Source organism: Rattus norvegicus, chromosome 6 (assembly GCF_021556685.1).
Source record: "Rattus norvegicus strain SHRSP/BbbUtx chromosome 6, alternate assembly SHRSP_T2T, whole genome shotgun sequence".
Lineage (NCBI taxonomy): Eukaryota > Metazoa > Chordata > Mammalia > Rodentia > Muridae > Rattus > Rattus norvegicus.
In genome coordinates this window covers 94,461,264-94,482,848 of record NC_141539.1, presented here as the reverse complement: position 1 = coordinate 94,482,848, position 21,585 = coordinate 94,461,264, and the positions used below count along the sequence as shown (strand labels likewise).

General features: G+C 40.6%; 1 protein-coding gene and 1 pseudogene across 6 annotated transcripts in view; both read left to right on the top strand.

The window, feature by feature from the left end:
• The window catches only part of Sos2 (SOS Ras/Rho guanine nucleotide exchange factor 2), a 113,109-nt gene that overhangs the window by 2,674 nt on the left and 88,850 nt on the right, over positions 1–21,585 (top strand). The window contains exon 2 of one of the 6 annotated variants that reach the window (XM_087554908.1): positions 13,184–13,354. The gene's annotated coding sequence lies outside the window, so the exon portion shown is untranslated. 6 annotated transcript variants of the gene reach the window in all.
• On the top strand, positions 1,558–3,689 carry LOC103692654 (chloride intracellular channel protein 4 pseudogene; annotated as a pseudogene).

Below are 21,585 nucleotides of genomic sequence, written 5' to 3'. Positions count from 1 at the left end.
AGGTTTTGGCTTCTTGTTTGGTTTTTCAAGACAAGGTTTTTCTGTGTAGCCCTGACTGTCCTGAAACTCGAACTGTAGACCAGCTGGTCTAGAACCCAAGAGATCCTCCGCCTCTGTCTCCTGAGTGCTGGGACTAAAGGGCTTTGTCACCACCACCATGCAGGTTTTAGCTTATATAAATGAGCAATTTTTGACTTTATTTTTCTGTAATTAGTATCTTTCTCCGTGTGTGTGTGTGTGTGTGTGTGTGTGTGTGTGTGTGTGTGTGTGTGAGAGAGAGAGAGAGAGAGAGAGAGAGAAAGTAGTTGGCTTAGTCAGAATAGTCTACTTGTGAGGTCACCAAAACATTTCAGAAAGGTAAAGTCATGACTTCATTCAAAATGTAAATGAACACATGCCAGTGATTTAAACTTAATTTATTTTTGAGAGAGGGGCACATATAGACCAGGCTAGCCTCAAACTTGTCATATAGTAATCGGTAACCTTGAACTTCTGATCCTCCTGTCTTAACCCCCAAGATAGAATCCAGGGCTTCTGCACTCTACCCATTGAGTTATACTTCTCCAGCCTTCAGGTTTTTATTTAATCAAAGGTGTCAAATCCATTCCTATGACCATTTAGGTGTTTATAGGATACTTAATGAAGAAATAGTAAAGCTATTGGGTTAGGTATAGAATTAGTTAATATTCTAAATAAGAACATAAGAGTACTTTTGGCCATCCTTTCCACTAGATAGAAATTATTTGCACTTGACCAGCCAGAATTCTATAAATTCATCTTATAGACTTGTTAAATGAATTAGTTAATAGAAAGTAATCAAAAGTTTAAACTAAGTACCACACTGAAAAGTGCCTACTATTTTTGTTTTGTTTTTGCTTATTTTCAAGTCTTGGGTAATTTTTTTAAAAAAATGAACACAGAGTGTGTATGCGTTTGTGTGAATTTAGCAAAATTACCCCTGTCAACTTGAAAATGAAAGGGTTGTTCATTTCTGTAGCACTTCCACTAAAATTGGAACAGTACATGAAATGAGTGAGTTTAATTTGATTCAATGGAAGTTGTTTTTAAAACTAAAAAACAAAACACAAAACAAAATGCTGGGTGTGGTGGCACACTTTAATGCCAGCACCTGGAGGCAGCAGCATGCGGATCTCTGTGGGTTTGGACCAGCCTAGTCTACATAGCAAGTTCCAGGCTAGCCAGAGCTACATAGTGAGTCAGTCTCTCTCTCTCTCTCTCTCTCTCTCTCTCTCTCTCTCTCTCTCTCTCTCTCTCACACACACACACACACACACACACACACACACACACACACACAGAGGCACGCTTAAGTTAAAGTTAAGAACATAGTCTAAAGTTCCAGTTTTCTTTAGTAAAAGCATCAAGCATGCATTTTACTACGTAAAGCACTGAGGTTGAAAAATGCATTCATGAGAAGTACTTTTGGAGAAAGAAATGAATTTTTTGTTTGCCTTTTAATTAAAAAAGAAAAAAGTTTTTTTTGGTGATGAAGCTTGAACCCTGTGCATGCTAAACACGTGCCCTACAACTGAAAGCATGTCCAGCCCTTTCTCTACCTTTAAAAAGAAAGCTTCACCTAGTGCATCTGAGAACGCACAGAACTATAAGCAGGGTGAAGTGACACTACTAATGGAGAATATATGGATTGTTAACATTACTGCTAAATTATGCATCACCCCTAAAAGAGCCAGGAACTTTATAAATGCCTTTACCACTACTCTCTAAGAACAGTGACGCGATCGTATTACTTGGGAGCGAGGAAAGAGCATGCACTTGTAAATGCAGCTTATAACCTTTGTGTTTAAATGCTTTGGGTACTTTGCGCATGTGCTATTCGATATCTGACTGAAATAAATCAACACTTTTCATATAAAAGTTTGTTTACGATCATTTAATCAGGGTTTTGAGTATTATTATTATTATTATTATTATTATTATTTATTACCACCTTTTCTGTATGGTTTTATCAGTCTAGACTTGGGAAAGAAAATGTCGTCTTATCATCCGTGGTTTTAAATATACAGAGAGCAAGCAGAGTTCCTGGGTATAATTTGATTTGGGTTAAATATTGACCTCCTACTCTGTGGCAGTATGATCTTAATGATGTGAGAAAATGTCTGGTTGATTAATTGTGTATGGTAAAGTAAAAGAAGGTTAAGAAATGGATTTGTGGATTCTGAAAGTTCCAGATGTTTTGCTTCGTACCTCTGCTTCTTGGAGTTCATTTTAGAAGATAAACTGGATCTTTTCTCTCCAGAAGATTTGTAGGGTGATTTGAGAAAATAAAGTTGGTGTCACTGATGTATAATCGAGTCAAGAAGCCGTCTTTGAGGAGGTTAAATTCTGGAGATTATAGGTAACCGTGTTACTGAGTGCCTCTTACGTGTCAGCAGTAGTTTTTACATTGAAGTCTAGGAAGGGTCCTACTGTTATAAAGCTTGCATTCTAGGTAGCTGTGGTAGCTGTGGTAGAGAGGCCTGAGAGACAGACTAATTAGCAAGCAGTTCTCTGAAAGATCATATGAATTGACAAAATACAGCAGAAGAAAAGATTTGCAGCAAAGGAGAAGGTAGGCATTGGCTTGTCTTCTGAGCCAGGAGAAGATCAGATGCAGGTTATATGTGGATCAAGCTAAGCTTTTCACCAGAGAACAGGAAGTCCGGTAGGGTCGGCATTCTTGTAGCTTAGATTAACCTGGTCATAACTGGGTTTCGGAAGGGTTGCACTTCCAGGTGAGGTCCAGTAATTAGATGTGCAGGAGGTGTGAGGTGAAGCCAAGGATGGAGTGACAGCTGGACTTCAGCCCCAGCAGCTCCAGAACCACAGCTTCATTGGCATCCCCTGGCCCTGTCAACCATGGCTGTCGATGCCCCTGAAAGTGGAGGACAAAGAGCCCCTCGCCCGGCTCTCCATCGAATGGAGAAAGCATAGGAAATCACCCCCTTACAGAGGCTCGTCATGGTTCCTGGGCTCAAAGGAGTTGTTTAGGGTCACAACCACTGAATTTAAAAGGAAGCCTGCGACCCTGCAGACTCCAGGAACCCACCCATCATATATAACTTTCAACAGTGAGGTCAAAACAGATGTAAATAAGGTTGAGGAAGTTTTTGAACAAGTCTTATCCTGCCCACCTACCAAGTACTTAAATCTTTCATCAACCCCCCCCCCCCACCCTAGTCAAACACTGCTGGAACATCTTTGTCAAATTCTCTGCTTATATCAAGACCTCAAGGCCAGGGGCTAATGAAACACTTGAGAGGGGGCCCTTGAAAATACTGCAGAAACTAGAGGAATATCTGAATTCTCCTCTCATGAAATTGATGAGAACAACACAGAGGACATCAAGTTTTCCACTTGTAGATTTCTGGATGGCAATGATATGACATTAGTGGACTGCCACCTGCTGCCCAAGCACATTGTCAAGGTGGTGGCCAGCAAATACAACTTTGATATTTCTAGAGGAATGGGCATCTGGAGATCCCTGAGGAATGCCTACAAGGGCGTTCCTCACAAGGATGAGTTCCCCAGCACCTGTCCCACTGTTAAGGAGGTGGGAATAGAATACAGCCATGTCACCAAAAAGACTTAGAAAGTAAACCACTTTGAGAGAGATGCGATCAGATTCCCCTAAGGAAATGCTTTCCTAACAGACTGCGCTCCCTCCTCTAAAGTAGAAGTGTAGTTTGCACAAACATGCAGTCACTCAAGACTTGGACTAGGAATACAGAAAGTATAGTAGTAATCTCCCATACACACTCCTGTGCAGCATTACTCTAAAATCCTTTACCTGGCCCACCCCGCCCATCTTCTGTCCTCCAATCGGAGACGTTCTCTATAAGCTCTTCACCTGCGAGGCAGTTTGCGGTCACTGGGTGTACCTGGCAGAACTTGAGGTGGAGTGTCTGAACATTAGCATAAGAGCCCTGGCCAGTGGGTCCCACACCGATATATAAAGGACTGTTTATTCATTCATGCAGAGTTATAATACTGGGTAAGGAATGTGGGAGAATTGTTACTGTGTTGGGCATACTGTTTCAGTGTAGTGGGTCCCTGAGGGTGCTGAAAGCTGTTGGCGTCTGAGAAGACTACCTTCTACAGAGAGACTGCCGGTGTTTAGATAGATAATTTTGCCTAAAACTTGGATCTTTCTTACACATTGTAACATCCAGTACTAAGTAGAAACTGAAAGACTGCAGGCTGGGAAGGCATTCTCAGAACTATGTGGAACAGTGGGCGGGTACTCTGTAATTGGGTATATGAATTTCACCCAGGGCCATTCATACATTTGCAACAGTGTTATGGCCTTCATTGTAACAGACCTTCTCTTCTCTCCCCTCCCCCTCCCCCCTCTTTCTTTCTCTTTTTTTCCTGTGGTGCTTGGGAATCCCTACTTTGTGCAGTCCTGAGAAGCTTCTCTGTTCCTGAGCTGCACCAAGCCCCACCCTGCTCAGTGTGATTCTTTTTTTGAGGGGTAACCATGCTGCTTTCTGTCTTTGAGTAGCACTATATGAACTGACGATCAACTGGAGCAGCCCAGGGACTAGTATGTAAAAACTACTGCAGAAATTAACCTGGGGATGCCTCATGAACTCATTAAAATGTCAAGTACACTTACAAAAAAGAATAAATTCAGAAACTGATGGACAGCCTATGGTTTTTAAATTTTTATCATGGAGCCTGTTCTGGATTTCCGAAAGTGCTGACTAGAACAATAGAACCCATGGGAATGGTTTGGAATTATTCCAAAGTAATAATGACCCAAACTGACCCAAGGGGTTCAGCCAGACCGGTTGAGCATTAGGAATGCATTTTAACTTGGTGCATTTAGCTCCTTGTCAGCCATGATTTAGTAACCTTTTTCTATTATCAGTTTAATTTTAGTATGGTATATTTGGAGCAATAATATTCCATTAAAATATTTTATGCTGAGTATCTAAAGCATTACCTGTGTAACCGCTTGACATAAATCAAATATATGTCTATTATATTAATCATGGCCTTTCATTCAAGGAGTTCGAAGTTTGATTATATCCTATGTTAGGCTGCATACTTGACTGTGGGAGGAATTTTAATGGAACTAATGGATTTAGAATTATTTCATGTAACCATGTTAAAAATTAACAACCAAAACTTCTTTTCATAAAAATATGTGATAATTAGTAGAAAGCTTTTTGAAATGTATGAAGTATAAATTCCAAATTCACAAATAAATGTTTAAAAATTAAGCAACAAAGTGAAAATAACATGTAGAAAGTTCTAGCTGTTCTAGGAAGTTCAAGTCTTCTTTATCCTCCCTCCCTTTCTCCATCCATCCCTCCCTCCTTCCCTCCTTCCCTCTTCCCTTTACCCTCTCTTCCTCATGTTTCTTTCTCATGAGACTGCTATGTATCCCCAGCCCCCTAAGTTATCTTTATTAAATCATTTATCACTTTGTAAATCCTACCACACCTCTTAACAAAACACTTTTTAGTTCTTTTGTAATTGATCAATTAGCAGTATTTGGTGGTTCGTCTCTTTTGCCTTACAAATCATCTTTTAAAACCAAAAAACTCTTATCTTTCAAAACTTGAAACCTTCCTGGCTTCTTTCTCTGTCTCTTCCTCCTTCTGTCTTTTTCTGCCTCTCTTTTCTATAGGTCTTGATTTCTTACCTTCTTAAACCTTGTGCCAATTCTTAAAAACCCATTGGTGATTCTTCTCTGTGGCTCTTACCAGGCTCGAATCTAATCTTTCTTGAATCTCCATGACTCTTCCTCTTAAATTGGAAGTTTATTCTAATGTTTTTGTTATGTGTCTCCATTTGCACATTTTATGTTGACATATAACATTTTTCATGTTAAAATCAAGTAGTTACAGAAATTTTGTATTACAAATCTGATGGTAACAATAAAATAGTTTAACAGTTAGAAAAGGCTCTAATGGAAGTGCTGGAGAGACGGCTCACTTATAAACAAACAAAACAAAACAGAACAAAATGCTGGTTGGTTCCTACAAAGAGTTCAGTTCTTAGCACTCACATGGTGGGTCACAACCATTAGTAACTCTAGTTTCAAGAGATCTAAAGCTCTATTGTGACCTCCATGGGCACCAGACATGCACATGTGGTGCACATACATATGTGCAGGCAAAACACAGGATAGATGTATTTTCAAAAGCCTTTTAAAGTGTCGAGTGGAATGTAAATGCTAAAGGAATTTGCTATGCACTGCAATTCTTTAAAATGAAGGTGGCAAAGTTAGGCTTTAAACTTTGTCAGCCTTTTCTCTGACCTTTGTATCCTGCATGTACATAATTATGTTCTCATATAATATTTTTATGTTTGAAAGACCTTGGTTGCTTCTTATACTTCTTTGTAACAAAGAAAACTATATATATTGAATTAATTTTTTTCACCTATAAACATACGACTCTGACATTTATTTTGAGCTAGTACGGTGGTGTGTGTTTGTTTATTTATTTCTTATTTATTTAATGTATATTTTATCTGGTGCCCATGGAGGTGAGAAGAGGCATTAGATTCCCTGGGATTGATGCTACAGACAGTGAACCATCACATGGGTGCTGGGGATTGAACCCTGGTCCTTTGGAAGAGCATCGTTGCCCTTTACCTTATGAGTCATTTCTCCAGTCCCTTGATGGTACGCAGTTAGAGTCTACAGTAGGAAGACTATCACAAATTCAAGGCCAGTGCTTAGTAAGTATAAAAGCCAGCAGGGGCTACATATGAAGACCCTGCCCCTAATAAAATCAAGTTTACTTTTCTTTTATATAGATACTAACTTACAAAAGTTAATATAAGTGAACAAAATTTTTAAAGCAACTAAATCCAACCTTTTGACTTTTTAAAAATTATATTCCGAATTCAATAGTTCTTTCTAACTGTTCAGTGAATCTAATATCAAGTTGCTTTTAATTGTTAGCTACTCATTTGGGACTTTGGTTCTGTTTAAAGCAGAGATCATTTTACTTGGAAAACAATGTCATCAGATTTTAAGAGTCATTTGCCCTTTCCTTTTCCAGCTTTCCCAGTCGTTACTAAACAGCCAGTGACCATGATTATTATCTTTTTAATCTTTCTACTTAGAAGTTGTTTAATATATTCAAGAAAGAACAAGGCAATCAAAACTTCTAGTTTGGGCTGGAAAGATGGCTCAGTGGTTAAGAGCACTGACTGCTCTTCCAGAGGTCCTGAGTTCAATTCCCAGCAACCACATGGTGGCTCACAACCATCTGTAATGAGATCCGATGCCCTCTTCTGGTGTGTCTGAAGACAGCTACAGTGTACTCATATATAATAAATAATTCTAAAAAAATAAATAAACAAACAAACCCTATTTAAAAAAAAAACTTCTAGTTTATGTGAGGTAATATTTATTGTAAAATATATTTTATCCTACCATGTTCTTTTTAAAATAGCATTTGTTTTAGGAAGCTCAAATCAAATTTTCATTACTGGTTTGAGTCCTTTTCCATAGTCAAGTCAATTGACAGCTCGTACCTAACAGCAGGGTCTTTAAGTACTCTGTCTCTAGATGTAGGTTTCAGAGGCAGCCTTTCCCTTAAAGTCTAGTCCTTCATGATACAGCTAGGAAGAGTCAGCTCCTCTGGAGTGTCACCGTCAGACAGTGATGATCACACCGCATGCTCCTCTTGAGACAGGGTTTTCCTGCGTGGGTTGTCTGCCCCTGAGCTCCGGTCTTTGCCTCAGCCTCCTGAACGATGAGGGTTCGAGGTGTGCCTACCACTGTGCCTGAGCTCCGGCTGGTTTTTCTCTTTTTTGCTCCTTGGTGACTTAGGGGGACTATCCTGAAAGCAGTATAAAGTATTTTGCCATTTTCTAATCAATAGAGTATATTTTCTAATCAATAGAGTATATCAATAAGCAGCATCTTTTAGCAAGAAAAATGCTAAATTTGAATAAGAAAGACAAAATTAACTGGAACAATAAAAATTTACTTTAAAAAATTCTTTATGGGAAAAGATACCATATGTGAACTTAAGAAAAACACCTTTACAGTCTAGGTCTTTCATTCTCATTTGTACGTCTCCTGAGCCCAGGATTCCTGGGGCATGGGCTCCAGCAGTTCAGACTCCTTTCTGTTCTCACAGTGCTTCCCTGGATGGTAGAGGCTGGAGCCTAGTGGAACCTTCCTTCCCTCAGGGCCTTCCCTTTGGCTTTGTTTCTTTCCTGGTCCTTCCCGTCATCCATCTCAGGAAGCCATCTTGACTCTTACAGTGCATGCGTACCACACTCACTGTGCCCCTTCCTTCTCTTGGCAGGAATCTTGCCCTTAATGAGCTCGTTTACAACAAGGCCAGCCGAGTGCATTGTAGATGATCCGTTTTGCTGGGGTAACAGTTAGGGATTCCTTGTTGAGAAGTACCTAATCCCCTAATATCTGTGGAATAACTCTTGTAGATTCACAGGTATGTGGCCAAAGAAACAACCCTGTTTTCTAACAGGCTTGGAGATCATGCATGGGCACCTCTCCTCTTTCCCACCGTCTTGTCACTTTGGAGCATTGCTGGAAGATTCAGTACAGGTAGTTCTGGCTAAGAGGAAGTCCTTACCATATTAGGTTCTCTTTAAATGTTTATTGTATAAGCTTTCTGCTGCTGAATAACAAATGGTGATCAAAACTGTAGATTAAAGCCACATCTATTTATTTATCTGAGACAGACAGACAGACAGACAGACACACACACACACACACGTTTGTCTTTTTAATCAGAGGTTTAGGTATAGCTTAGCTTGATTCTCTGCTTAGAGTCTCAAAGTGGGGAAATCACCGTTTCTGGCTGGGCCTGTGGTTTCCTCTAAGGCTGGTGCTTTTCTTTGAAGCTGGTGTGATTTTAAACAGGATTCATTACCTTGTTGGTAGAGCAGTGACGCCAAAGCTTCTAGAGAGCACGCCCCATTCCTACGCACATTTGTTCATCGTAATTTGTTGGTTTGCTTCTTTCTGTTCAATAGGAATTCATCTTATTCTGCTTTGTGTCCATTTGTAGTTCTGGGCATTGGACTCAAGGCCATGTGCATGTGAAGCAAGCAGTCCTCTGTGCAGCTGACCCTGGTCCTTTGCTGCTTCTCACACTCTAGACACTCACTGACATTTTGTTTTCACCAGATGCGGTCGTGCTCACCGAGGGTAATCTCCCTTCTGATAACTCAGGGTCAGTCACCTTTTTCATGTTTGTTTGTTTTTAACATTTTCTAACCTGTGTCTCTGCTTGTATGAATGTACATCACATGAAGGCAGGTGAAGGTTAACAGGGCACTGGATTTCTGGAGCTGGAGTTACAGATGGTTGAGGGCTGCCCCACCCTGGGTGCTGGGGACTGAGCCATCATCTATGTAGCTTGACCTTTGCCATATTTTGTACCTTGCTCGGAGAATTGCTATCTTGCTATATTAACAAAACACTCCAAGGTAAGCGACTATACAGGGCGTTAGGGGGTCATCTTAGAATTCTGCTTAATCCATTTTATGAAAATATCACTATATAACTTAATTATTAAGGCCAGTGGTAATTGTCAAGCCAGCTAGTCCTACCATATTTACCTTTTGTCCAAGTCTGACTTGATATTTTAGTTCAAATGAGAGCCTTAGTACTTGCCCCTTGTCTGCCACTTCACTTCTGAATGCACACTATTAAGACAGAAAGAAAAATAGGTAATGTGTGAAAACTGGCATTGAATATTTTTTCCGAATAAGTAAGATATTGCCTGAAGCATATCTGTAAGATGGACTTTCCCATGGCCTGCCATCTCAGCAGGTGACAGTAGTCAAATGAACGGAAGGAAGGAAGCACTTAGATGGAAACAGTTGGAGTTGTGCCTTTGTTTAATGTTACAGAGCATAAGTACGCACGTCTGCATTGCCCTTTCAGCAGCATACCACACTGTGAGAGAAGGCATTTGGGAAAGACGAGTAAGGCTGGTCATGTTTATGCCTTGTGTGCATGCGCCTCGTTTGGGATGTCTTCCTAAGAAAGAGTCCGTATAGTGGTCTAGGAGCTATGCTGATGGAAGCCGTGCTGGGTGATTAGCCTAGAAATCATTAAACTTGGATTAAATGAAACAAGTGTGATCATTGCGGTTGTTTGCGCTCTCTCTCTCTCTCTCTCTCGCGCTCTCTCTCTCTCTCTGTGTGTGTGTGTTGTGCAGATGTGAGTGCAAGTGCACACACCCATGCAGAGACGAAGGATGCTGATGTCATTCTCAACCTCGTCCCACTTCTCCCCGTGAGACACGGGGTCTCTACTGAAGGTGAGGCTCTTCTGACAGTCGGCAAGCCTGTGATGCTCCTGTCTTCCCACACAGTTCTGGGGTTACAGGTGTGTCCAGCCACACCTGGCTTTTTACTTGAGTTCTAGGGATTAGAGCTCAGGCCTTCATTATTGAACAGCAAGTGTTCTTACCCACTGAGCCATTATCCCAACCTAACACTTTAAAAAATGTTTTCTCTTAAAATTTTTTGTTAGGGCTTTTGTGATCACTGTAGTTTATTTACTAGTGAGATTATGAAATTAATACAAAAAAGATATAGGATTTTAAAAGAGGAAAAGACGTTTTACTTTTGTCTTTTTCTAAAATACCTATAGTTAAGTTTTATGCTAGTTTTTCCTAAACCTGCCAACAGTAATGTGATGGTTTGTATATGCCTGGCCCAGGGAGTGGCACTACTTGGAGGTGTGACCTTGTTGGAATAGGTGTGTTACTGTGGGTGTAGGCTTTAAGACCCTACTCCTAGCTGTCTGGAATCCAGTCTTCACTAGCAACCTTCAGATGAAGCTGTAGAACTCTGAGCTATGCTGGCACCATGCCTGCCTGGATGCTGCCATGCTCCCACCTTGATGATAATGGACTGAACCTCTGAACCTGTAAGCCAGCCCCAGTTAAATGTTGTCCTTACAAGAGTTGCCTTGGTCATGGTGTCTGTTCACAGCAGTAAAACCCTAACTAAGACAAGTAATGACATATAGGTATTTAAGTACTCATTACTTAAGTAATGTTTTGCAGAATACTGAATTCACATACACTGTTACCTTGTACTTTTTTGATTTATAGACTACCTTTTTTTTTTTTTTTTTTTTTTCGGAGCTGGGGACCGAACCCAGGGCCTTGCGCTTCCTAGGCAAGCGCTCTACCACTGAGCTAAATCCCCAACCCCTATAGACTACCTTTATGGAAAGGTGTTTACAGTTTACATGACGTTCTGTTCAGGAAATTTTTAATAACAAAAGTTTTAGATTCAATTAATAGTCTTTTTTACATATTTGATTGCTTGATGGTAAGCCCTCTCCTATTATAAAACTAAATAGAATCAGATTGCTACCCTCTACTTATCTTCATTTTTAAATAAACCAGTGTATTTAGAGTCAAGAGGGTACCTAATCAAGAGATGGACTTTAAGAAGAGGCTGTTAATAGACTGTGGAAATAGGACATGAGTAGAAATCCCTTTGTGGATCCTGTTACTGGGGAGCAGTTTTCCCCTCCTCTTCTTCACTTCTCCTCCTCCCCTGACATAACATTACAGATAATGCAATGAAACCAAATTTTTATCAAGTTCTTAACTCCCCCCAATCTCCAAATAATTTCAGTGTGCCATGAATGCTATGAATCTATTTAGCAGGTGGCTTTAATGGCATAGTATAGCTCTGTCTGAGTTTACCTGTATGTTAGGAATCAGCTTGGAAGGAAATGGAAGGAAACCAGAAACAACAGATAGTTCTCGACTGTCTACCCTGATCAGGAGAATGTTCTCCCACTTATTACAGTCTTTAACAGCTTTGTTGATGGCATAAATGATGTATAAAAAGCTGCACATATTTAAAGGATGTAGGTTTGTATGTTCTTCTCCTCTGTACACATCAGTGAAACCAGAACATGGTGAACAGGGGTTGAGAATGATGGCACAGGCTTATAGTCCCAGCATTTAGACTTCAAAAGTAGGAGAATTATGAGTTCTAGACTAGCCTGGGATAGAAGGGAGTCCTTGTCAAAATATATACATACATACATACATACATACATACATACATACATACATACATCAGTGTACAGTGTCTTTCAGCTCCCAAATTTCCTCCTGGCTGTGCTTCCCTTCCCTTCCCTTGCCACTGCCCATCCCCCCAGCAGTCCCTGATCTGCTGTCCCTGTAGACTTCATTTTCTAGAGTTTTGTGTTAATGGAATCTTACAATAGAGACTTTCTTCACCTGGTGCAATTATTTTAAGAGTTATTCATGTTGTTGAAATGTCAATAGTTTCTTACATGTCAGTGTTCAGTAGGATTCCAGTTCACAGATGTACTGTAGTACTTTCAGATTTTAAGGTCTTGGCTATTACAAACAAAATTGCTATAAGCATTTTGTGTACAGGTTGTAGATAATTGCCAAAGAGTAATTAGATCAGTTAGCTTCCAAGAAACTGTCAAGCCATGTGTAGTGATCTGTAATCCTGGCTGCTCAGGAGGCCAAGGTAGGAAGATCACAGGTTCGAGGTCTGCCTGGGGTCCAAGTCAGTCTGGTTAGCTTAACAGAAGATGTAAAAGGGGCTTCTGGATATAGCTCAGAGGTAGAGCACTCATCTAGCATTCAGGAAGCCCTGGGTTCAATTCCTGATACTATTAACCATAAGGCTGTCTTCCCCCCATCCCCTCCAAAAAACAAAAACAAAGACAAAAAAACAAAAAAGGAAAAATTATATGGCTATTTTCTAGAGTTTCACCATCCTGCTAACAGGCGATGGTGGAGCGTGTCTCTAAGTTCAAGGCCACCCTGATCTACAGAGTAAGTTCCAGGACAGCCAGAGCTACACAGAGAAACTGTCTCAAAAAAAAAGTAATAATACTAATAATGATAATACTAATAATATAATAACAATAATTATTATTATTATTAAACCGTAGCCGTCCAATGGCTATGCAGTGGTGTTTTGTGGCTTTGGTTTGTGTTTCCCTAATAATTAGCAACGCTGAATAGCTGTCACACGATTTGCTAGCTGTCACATGATTTGCTAGCTGTATATTTTTGCTCAGGTGTTCAGATCTTGTACCCAATTTGTTTTTCTCAGTGTATTTTGAGAATTCCTGTGTTTGGATATGAACTTTTAAAGATTTATTTTATTTTGTGTGTGGGTATTTCTCCTGCGTGCACAGATATGTGCACACATGCATGCCCAGTGCAGTGGATCCCCTGAGACTGGAGGAACAGACAGCTGTGAGCTGCCATGTGGATGCTGGGAGTTGAACCTGGGTCCTCTGCAGCAGTAGCCAGTGCTCTTAGCCACTGAACCATTTTCTAGCCCCTGGCTATGAGTCCTTTATCAGGTATGTAAACTACATATTTACTGTTGATTTCATTCTTTTAACACTAATGTTTTTTCCCCTTTTGAGACAGGGTCATGTCTGAAAAGATCTTAGGACTTTATGAAGCACAGTCTGTTCCCTTTTAAGACTAACCTCTAGTGTGTCACTTAGGAATCATTGCTGAGCCCAGAGCACAAACATTCTCCCCCACCCCCTTGACTTTGGGTTTTGTTTCCTGAGGCAGTTAGTTGCACTGTGCAGTTCAGACTGGCCTGGACTTTGTCATACAGTCTCAAAACTTGTGAGCCTCCTGCCTCTGCCTCCTTTTTCTTCTAGAAGTTTTGTAGTTTTAGGGTTTACAATTTAGGCCATGTTGTTTAATGAAATTCTCAGTCTTGTTTTTGATAGATAGCTCTCTGATAATGTTTGTTTTCCTTTATTTTTTCTATTTCAGAGTTGTTTGCATTGTTTGAGAGCCTCTCTTTTTTTTTTTTAAAGATTTATTTATTTATTATATATAAGTACACTGTAGCTGTCTTCAGATACACCAGAAGAGGGCATCAGATCTCTTTACAGATGGTTGTGAGCCACCATGTGGTTGCTGGGAATTGAACTCATGACCTCTGGAAGAGCAGTCAGGTGCTCTTAACCGCTGAGCCATCTCTCCAGCCCTGAGAGCCTCTCTTTTTATGTAAGAATTTTGGTACTCAGAAGGCAGAGGCAGGTGGATCCTTGTGAAGTTGAGGCCAGGCTGGTCTACATAGTGAGTTCCAACCTACATAGTGAGACCCTGTCTCAACCAAAAAAAAAAAAAAAAAAAAAAAAAAAGGTCAATCCTGGAAGTTGCTGGTGTTGAGCCTGTAATCAAAGCATCCAGAGAGAAGAGAGAAGGCAGGAAGATTAAGCTCAAGGTCAGCCTCCAAAACACAGCACACTACAGGCTTTGTCTATAGGAGACTTTATCTTTGAAAAAATAACACAAAAAACAAAGTAAACTCCTATAAGATAAATCATTCTGAATAATTTAAAACACAACGTAAAGGGAAAAACAAAACTGGTAAAAGCATTTGCTTCCAAGCCTGACTTTTACCTGGAGTTGATCACCAGTGGGAAGGACAGAACCAATCCCTGTAACCTGACCTCTGACCTTCACATGTGGACTGCAGCTGTAGAACCCTGCGCTGCCCTAAATGAATAAACACAATTTAAAATGTTTTTTAAAAAATCATTAGAATTTTAATAAAATATTGCAAATAGATATCAAAGGTTGAGGACTCAGAAATACAGCCTAGCCCGTAAAGTGCTGCTTGCTCTGCAAGTATAAGACCTGGATTTGGATCCTCAGACCCATGTAGAAGGCTGGAGGCACCACTAGGTGCCTGTAACCCCAGCCAGCACTGAGGAAGCAGAGGTGGGAGGAGTCGCCAGCTGACCAGAGCAGAACCGAAATGGCTGTTTCAGTTTTGAGCACATACTCTAGGACAACCAGCTCTAGTCCAACTAGGAACCTGGAGTACACATACAATGAGGAGACCCGACCTATGCTTGGTGGGTTTGCATTCCGGTCTCTCTGAGTGGTCAACACTTTCTGTTCTTCAGCACGCCCTTCTGTGTTTCAGCCTCCACAGAGCCGAGGCCAATCAAAAGCTCTGTCTGGTATTCAACTATGAGCTTCCTCTTCTGAGTACTCACCCCTTGGACCGCCTTCCAGACCTCTATCTCACAGGGTTGCCCTTGGAAACTGTCTCTCCAGTGTCTCTCTCAGCATTCCCTGACAACTTCTTCACAGGCTGATGACCTCTTTCTCCCAGACTGGTCTCCTCAAAAATTACTCTCAAATATCAAAGACAATCTTTGCTAATAAAGGATACTACCTTACAATTATGTAATACAATTGTATAATATAATATGTAAAATAATGTAAAAATTGGGTATAATGGTACCCAATTTTAAATCCAGCACTGGGGAAGCAGAGTCAGGCAGATCTTTATGAGTTCAAAGCCAGCCTAGATACATAGTCAGTTCCAGGGCTATATAGTGAGACTCTTCCTTGAAAATAAACAAACAAACAAGGTGGAGAGTAGCTATAGAAAGTTCTCTATGCCTATCTACACACCTATACACATGAGCATGGACAGCTGAAGATACATGTTGACATGCAAAGATGTATACGTACACATACCACAAACATAGAAACATACACATGCATACAGGAAGACAGAAATTGAAGATCTAAACATATAGACTTTGGCTTTGAATCAGAATACTCAGCAGTATAAATATACCATTTTTTTTCAAATGACCTATAAACAACAAAATTCCATTTAAAAATCTCAGCAGGTTTTTTAGCAAAAATTGATAACATGAATTTTTAAAAACTCTTACATAAAACAAGGCCCTCAAACAATGTAAGCAACTTTGAAATAGAAAAAATATTGGAAAATAAACATTATCACATAGCTATCTATCAAAAACAAAACCAAGATTCTCATTAAACAGCGTAGGTGGCTTTAAATAGCAGTCCTCCTGCCTCAGCTTGCAGAGTGCTGGGATTACTAAAGGCATTCACCACCAGGCCTAGCTTAATTTCAGCCGCAGTTATAAACAGCTGTCGAAGCTGAGTGGCATTGATTTAAAAACAACCAACAAAGCCAGTGGAACTGAACAGACAGCCCGGAGTAAGCATGTGCATGTGTGTGTACACTGACTTTTGTAATGGTTCAGAGAAGACTGCCTCGTCGATAATGGTGAAATGATCAGCTGTCCATATGCAACATGTGCACCATAAGCAGAATTACCACATCGTTCATGACAATAATTCGAATAGGTCATAAGTCTAAATTGTATGCCCTTTAAACTATAAAACTTAGAAAAAACCAACCAGCCTCTACCCTTGACCTACGTGTAGGATTTAAATGACAGTGAGGCATTTGTATTTCTGGAAATATTTAATAAAAAATTTAGAAGTCAGTCAGAAAGTGCAGATGGAGAAATTACTACATTTTCATAAGAATGTTAGTTGATTGAACAAATGTACTAACAAGATTTTTTTTATTTGATTGTAAATGCAGAAATCTGAAAAACATAATTAGTAGAAACATTCTGTAGATTAATTTTGAAGTTTTGGTTTCTTAAAAAAAATAAAACATAGAAATATTATAAGAATTTGCTTGTGTTTTAATCCCAGGTGTGGGGCTGTAGGGCTGCCTCAGACTGCCCACAGCAGCTGATGATGATTTGCCTCGAGCTCTAGCAGGGGTGTGATTTTGCCAGCTGCAGAGAGTCTCTGCAGTCGTGTGATGTTCGGAGTTCTGGGGACTTTTCAGAGAGTATACAAGTGCAAGGGGTCCTGAGAGACGGGGTGGCTTTGCTGTTGGTTGTTGTTGGTCAAGGATTGTTAAGTAGTCCTGCACGAAGAAGGACGAACAGAAGGAGGAGGAAGAGGAGGAGGAAGAAGAGGAGGAGGAGGAGGAAGAGGAAGAAGAGGAGGAGGAAGAAGAAGAGAAGGGGGTTGGGGATTTAGTTCAGTGGCAGAGCACTTGCCTAGCAAGCGCAAGGTCCTGGGTTCGGTCCCCAGCTCCGGAAAAAAAGAAAAGAAAAAAAAAAAGAAGAAGAGGAGGAAGATGAGGAGGAAGGGAGGAAGAAGAGGAGGAGGAGGAGGAAGAATTAGATATCCTGATGGTAAATATCAAACTTGCCCCAAGGAACTTGACGCTGCTAATCAGAAGGAAGTAGTCTAGCAATAATGTTGCCCTCATTCTGACCCCTGACTTTATTCAGGGGTCTCTTCCCTCTTCCCTCCTGTCTAGTGTTAGGGGATTGAAAGAGTAGAAAAGGAGTGGAGAAGAGTAGAAAAGGAGTGGAGAAGAGTAGAAAAGGAGTGGAGAAGAGTAGAAAAGGAGTGGAGAAGAGTAGAAAAGGAGTGGAGAAGAGTAGAAAAGGAGTGGAGAAGAGTAGAAAAGGAGTGGAGAAAGAAGAACCCACAAAGTAGCAAACACAGTCTACACATTTCTGTTTTCTAAAAATAGCTTTTAGATAAAAAGTTTCAGTTTGTCTCTACATGTATGTTATGATTATTCTTACAGTATATGATTATTCTTACAGTGTATGTATAAAGAAAATACATTCTGGCATCGAAAATGTATAACCGCAGTGCAGGTCTGACTTGTCAGTCTCCTTGTGGAGAGTATCCCTCCTCATGGTAATTTTATTGCCTGTTAGGTTTTTAAGGTATTTTAGAAGCAATATTGACATGGCATGTTATTCTTATGACTTTTCTTATTTGACGGGATTGAGTGTTTGGGGTGGTATGGCCAGACTGCTTTCTATTTGAAATTAAGTTTGGCATGAATCCACAGACCACAGGAAGCTCAAGAAGAAGGATGACCAAAATGAGGATGCTTCCACTCCTTAAAAGGGGGAACAAAAATATCATAGGAGGGGATAGGGAAGCAAAGTTTAGAGCAGCGACTCAAGGAATGGCCATTCAGAACCTGCCCCACATGTGTCCCATATATATATATACAGCCACCAAAACTAGATAAGATGGATGAAACTAAAAAGTGCATGCTGAAAGGGACTGGATATAGATCTCTCCTGAGAGACACATCCAGAGCATGTCCAATACAGAGGTCAATGCTAGCAGCAAACCACCGAACTGAGAACAGGACCCCCTTGAGGGGAATTAGAGGAAGGATTGAAAGAGCTGAAGAGGTTTGCAACCCCATAAGAACAACAATGCCAACCAACCAGAGCTTCTAGGGACTAAGCCACTACCTAAAGACTATACGTGGACTGACCCAGGGCTCCAACTGCATGTGTAGCAGAGGATAGCCTTGTTGGGGCACCAGTGGGAGGGGAAGCCCTTGGTCCTGCCCAGGTTGGACCTCCAGTGTAAGGGGCATGGGAGGAGGTCCAAGGGGGGTGTATGGGGGGAACACCTATATGGGGGAGGGGATAGGGGCTTATAGACAGGAAACCGGGAAAGGGAATAACATTTGAAATGTAAATAAAGAAATATATCCAATAAAAAAAGAAGTTTGGCATGAGAAACCCTGATGCCTACTTAGTTCTAAAGCTGCTTTGCCGGTTATTTACCAAAGTCACAATTACAGGAAACATTTACTTCCAGTTAGACTCTTTCTTAGTCTTCATGTCCAGAACTTCACTGAGTAGGGCTCTTACAGGCTTGCTCTAGAGCGAGCAGCCATGCCTCAAGTGCACTCACCACATGAACGCTTCATGGAAATTGGGTTCTCATGGTGGGCAAGATGGCTTTTGCTGCCAGGCTTGATGCCCAAGTTTAAACCCAAGCCCATGTGGTGGAGGAACAGAACTGACTTTTCCAGATTGCCCTCTGACCTCTACCTGTACCGTGGCAGGTGCATGTCTGCACACATATACATACACATATACATACATACATACATACATACATACATACATACATACATACATGGGAACGTTTTTATACCAAGGATCTGTGGGTGTGTACAGTGAAGATGTTCCTGGGTCTCCTTGGCATGGGGAAGAAGTAGACAGTGTGAGAGAGAGGAAGCACTTTTCCCAGGCCTTTCTGCCTCCCTTCCACATGTTGTTTGTTTATTTTGGTTGGGTTCATAGTTATATTATTATGACTCATGCTGTTTGTATTAAAGCACCCTTTTTTGCTTTTAATGGCACTAATAATTATTTGCTGGCATTAATAATTATCTTGTTTCCTTATTTGTATAGCTTTCCAGGCACTGAGTCTCAGACTCAGACTCTCTGTCAGTCATCTCAGAATTCTCTCAGAAACTTTATTTGATAAGTACGCGCTTGGTTTCATCTTGTTGAGACAGTTCCCCCCAGAGTCCTCTGAGATGGTCCGTCTGCACTGGTGACCCTCACGTCTGCTGTTGGCTCTTGTCATGTAATTCCTTTTCATTAATCCTGGGCATTCCCTCCTTTCTTCTGTATTGATGATTTTCATTTTCCTATACCCCATTATTTTCTCATTTTTTTTGGTCTTTTATTTTTCAGAACTTTAATGCCCATAAACTTTCCAAGAATAGTAAGGGAAAGAGTAGAAACTATCTGAATTCTTTAGGTACAAAACATACATTGAGTACTTCATGCTCATATATTGAATCACAGTTAACAAGCTAAAAGTATATATTAAATTTAAGCTGTGATTTTTTTTATTGGATTTTTAAAATTTATCCCCTTTCCCAGTTTCCCGTCCATAAGCCCCCTATCTCATTCCTCCTCCCCCTTCTTCTATAAGGGTGTTCCCCCACCCAATCACCCCCCTTTCTGCCTCCCCACCCCGACGTTCCCTTACACTGGGGGGTCCAGCCTTGGCAGGACCAAGGGCTTCTCCTCCCATTGGTGCCCAACAAGGCTGTCCTCTGCTACATATGCAGCTGGAGCCATGAATCTGTCCATATATATTCTTTGGATGGTGGTTTAGCCCCTAGGAGCTCTGGTTGGTTGGTAGTATTGTTCTTATGGAGTTGCAAACCCCTTCAACTCCTTCAATCCTTTCTCTAACTTCTCCAATGGGGACCCCATTCTCAGTTCAATGGGTGGCTGCAAGCATCCGCTTCTGTGTTTGTCAGGCTTTGGCAGAGCCTCTCAGAAGACAGCTATATCAGGTTCCTGTCAGCTTGTACTTCTTGGCATCTGCAATAGTGTCTGGATTTGGTGGCTGTATCTATATGGGCTGGATCTCCAGATGGGGCAGTCTCTGGATGGCCTTTCCTTCAGTCTCTGCTCCACACTTTGTCTCCATATCTCCTCTATTAATAGTCCTTCTAAGAAGGACTAAAGCATGCACACTTTGATCATCCATCTTCTTGAGCTTCATGTGGTCTGTGGATTGTATCTTCGGTAATTTGAGCTTTTGGACTAACAGCCACTTATCAGTGAGTGCATACCATGTGGTGTTTTGTTTTGTTTTGTTTTGTTTGTGATTGGATTACCTCACTCAGGATGATATTCTTTTAAAGAATTGTTTGTTTATTTTATGTATATGAGTACACTGTTGCTTCTTCAGACACACCAGTAGAGGGCATCAGATCACATTAGAGATGGCTATGAGCTATCATGTGGTTGCTGGGATTTGAACTCAGGACCTCTGAAAGAGCAGTCAGTGCTCTTACTCGCTGATCCATCTGTCCAGCCCTGGATGGTATTTTCTACTTCTATCCATTTGCCTATGAATTTCATGAAGTCATTGTTTTTAATAGCTGAGTGGTATTCCATTGTGTAGATGTACCACATTTTCTGTATCCATTCCTCTGTTGAAGGGCATCTGGGTTGTTTCCAACTTCTGGCTATTATAAATAAGGCTGCTATGAACATAGTGGAGCATGTGTCCTTGTTAATATGTTGGAGCATCTTTTGGATATATGCCCAGGAGAGGTATAGCTGGGTCCTCAGGTTCAATGTCCAATTTTCTGAGGAACCTCCACACTGATTTCCAGAGGGGTTGTACCAGCTTGCAATCCCACTAACAATGGAGGAGTGTTCCTCTTTCTCCACATCCTTATTATCTCATTCTTGATTTATAATTTTCTTTTAGTGTTGTATATATCACAGTCTCAATGAGAAATAGTTCATGGGAGATACAATTTTTCACCTTTCTATGTCTAAGAATGCCTTTATTTTACTATTGTATTTCATTGATAATTTGTTGGATTAGATAGGAAACCATTGTTATTAGGCATGTGCTCTTCCTGTCTGGAACTAGTTGGTGTTTGCTACATGAATGTAGTCCATTTGCTCTCAAATTTGCAAGCTATGCTGTCTCAAGTTTCTATCCTTTTAATTTTATTCAGTGAACTGGATACTACGGGTATTATTTTAAACTATTTTAGTGGTAACTTAACGCCTTGATTTGCCTCATCTCTGTTAAATCACCGCAGCATGCCGGATGGTTCACTTTTTAAGCATTTGACACAATTAGAAAACATAGATATTTAACTGTCATCCAGGTTAGGTAGTACATTGCCAACATTTTTCTTATTAAAACACTTAATAAAAATTATATATAAAGGTTACCTGCTTAAGTCTTTTCCTTTTCCCCTGTGTTCCTAAGCAGTGGTTTAATTTTGACTTTTTAAAAATTTAATATTGCGGCTGGGGATTTGGCTCAGTGGTAGAGCGCTTACCTAGGAAGCGCAAGGCCCTGGGTTCGGTCCCCAGCTCCGAAAAAAAAGAACCAAAAAAAAAAAAATTTAATATTGTACATTTATTTATCGAGACAGAGT